We start from the raw sequence: 3,184 nt of genomic DNA, 5'->3' as shown, positions 1-3,184 counted from the left end.
TCACTCACATTCCTCCGCATAATTTATAACATACACAGTGGTCGCCTTTATAGTCCACCCTCTTACGGGTGATATTTGACGATACCAAAGTACATAACTCCTTATATAGGAAACCATAGTGACTTCAGGTCAAAGGACTATTCATATCAATAGTCATATGAGAAAGTTTATGACACTCATATAACGATCCATACAACTTTCTCATGGCGGGTTAATTCAGTATATATTCTCTAATGTATACCCATGTGTCAACTTGATATCCCATATCCATGACTTGTGAGATCAAGTCATCTAGTTGACCTATATGCATGCTAGTTTCGACGCATTAATATCATCCCTGAATATTAATACTTGATTAGGAATGATTAAGAGTAGTATTCTCTACATCATCTCACTATTGACTTAAACAATCGATATGACGTAGATTAGAACCAGCTATCTAAAGGCATTATTATACTTAGTTATTTGACACAAACATAAAGTAAGTATAATAACCAAAAACTCTTACCTTTATTAATAATAGAATATGATATAAAAGTCCCTAGTCAATCATCACATAATTGGCTTTAGGGCTATTACTAACACATATAACACACGATTGTGGTAAGGACCATGTGTAGTCTGTGCAAATGATATAATGAGGCTCTCTGTCTCTGATTGCATCCAATTATCGAGATCTTCATGTTTTGTCAATATAAAGTCCAAACGAGCAGTCTCCCAAACTAAAAAGATGAAAATCCATGATAATGCTAGAAGTAAATGTAAATATATTTATGTAATATTGGAATAAATACAAAACAAGATAGAAAATGAGGTATGAAACACAAATCAATTCTCTTAACCTTCTTAGACTTTGCTTTTATCAGACATTCGATCACCCTTGACATTTCTAGACTTTTCCTTACCTAAGTCACTCTTGACTTGTCAGAACTTCTCACTTTACCTAGGTAAACCTTGATTTGTCAAGATTTCTCTCATCAATTGTCAAGCATTCAGTCACTCTTGACTTACTTTAACTTATACACCAACATACTTCCAAGCATCCAGTCAACATTAACCTGCGTGGATCAACCTATTGGGATCGTCTAGGTGTAATGCGCATGTTTACACGTTTCGTAAACAGGCGCAGCAAAAATAAATAGATAATTAAACTAATTATTTTCACAACACACGCATGCATAATAGGAAATAACAGCGTAGAAAGCATGGTAGAAAATTAAAATTTTTATAGAATAATAAATTATTCTAAGCATACCTTTCCGATATGTTTAAGCAGGATTGGTATCAATCAAGCAGTCCTTGTCAAAGTTTCGCCTCTATTAGTGATCCACACCAAACTCCCATCTGGACGGCTTCGGAAGTCACGAGCCGTGTCATCGTCTTCGGCACTAGCCGATAATCGATGACGATCGAATCGATAGAATAGCCTAATTCCGAAAACCACGCAACAACGTGTGTCACGATTGTTCCAAGGCTTTCTAACTATCATCGAGAATCGTATTCCTGATGTAGTATTCGGTGGTCAACCAATGACAGCCAATTAGGACAAATAATCGAAACATTTTCGATAAAAATGGAATAATCTTCAGAAGCTTCGTAAGCTTCCACAAAATTAACAAACAATCATTGGATGACCAAGATTTGATTGGCAATAGTTGTACAACCTATCCGATGGCTGGAAACACTTTCCAATGGTCAGACAGTGAATTCCAACAGTCAAACCCTAATACCACCCTCCCTATAACATGGTCGAAAACTTCACACAAGTCCTTCTTTCCTACATGGCCGAAGCAGAAGGCTTCTCTTCCTCTATTTTCTCCTCCCTTCACGCGATCTCCGTTTTGGTGATGAGACGGTGGCTGGAATGAGACCGACAGCGATGTCACGGCTGGCAAGCGGCATCGCAGCTCTGGATGGCGGCATATGGTGAGTTCCTAAGGACGAGGATCTCCCGATGGCAGCGAGCTCCTCCTTTGAGGTTTCTCAGACTTCTCACGCGTGGCGGGCTCGCGAGGAAGAAACCGAGCAGCGGCTAGGGTTCTTCACTCCTCCATCGGTCTACCAGTCTCTCCGGCGGTCTTCGAGCAGCGACGCCGACAAAGGGCGGCACGCCCAAAGGGCGACGAGTCGCGGAGAGCTTCAGAGCCGCGGGCGGGCGGGTGGAGAAGGGAGGCGGGACGGTGCTGGCATGGGAGAAAAAATGAAACACAGCCACGCAGGTGGAGAAGGGAGCCGGGACAGCGCTGGAGTGGGGAGAAGATGAACTTCGACGTTTTAGGGCAAAAGAACCGACACAATAACTACATCGCGATGGAGAGGATAAATAGTGTTTTTCTCACGATTCCTTATTGAGGAACTACAGTGTTAAACCGGGAGGTTTAGGGTTTAGAACTGAACCAGTTAATTTAGGAATAAATCAAAATCAAAATTAGATTGAACCGAACTATGTTACTGTAGCAAATTAGGTTCAAACTTGATCGCTCAATTCACTAACCAAACAAATTCTGATTTGACCCAAATCAGTTTTATTTGATTCGTCTTCGCAAGATGAATCTCCTCATCGCATTCGTTCTATTAAAATTTCTTCCATCCCAAACCAAACCAAGTTGGTTCAATTCAGTTTAAAATCGAATTATTTGGTTCACTAACCAAACAACCTATGATTTGAACGAAATCAATTTCGTTCATTTCGTCTTCGTAAGACGAATTCCATCATATTGTCCTTTGTCTGATCCAACCAGACTTTATTTCTCTCTCATTCTAAGAATCTAATTCTCAAACTCGTTTTAAGTCTTTCAAAAAACTTGTAGTGCGTGTGACCTAATAGGTTCCCGGTTATATTGGTCGTCCGTAATTAACCATTAATTATGTACACCTAGTAGTACATCATGATCTTCAATTAACTGAAAAATCAACGATTGATTCTAGAACATCTTTTAAACCCTTCAGTAACATAATTATTCATTTCTTTTTATTATCATCAATCTATCATATACATAACTATTTATCCAGAATTTATCGAAGGAAAAGTCGGGTATTACATAAGGAGGGTGACGATGCACCTACTGAGACTGCGGCTGCCACTTCTTCTTCACTAGCTTAGATGAGCGGATTAGTCATCTTGAAGAAAGGATGGAAAAGAGATTTAATGACCTTGAGGAACACATCCAGGGTTACTATGATC

The sequence above is a fragment of the Curcuma longa genome, chromosome 8, assembly GCF_044706935.1.
Source record: "Curcuma longa cultivar G26 ecotype Majalengka, Jawa Barat chromosome 8, ITB_CL_G26_1.1, whole genome shotgun sequence".
NCBI classification, from domain to species: Eukaryota; Viridiplantae; Streptophyta; class Magnoliopsida; order Zingiberales; family Zingiberaceae; genus Curcuma; species Curcuma longa.
This window is presented reverse-complemented; position numbering follows the sequence as displayed.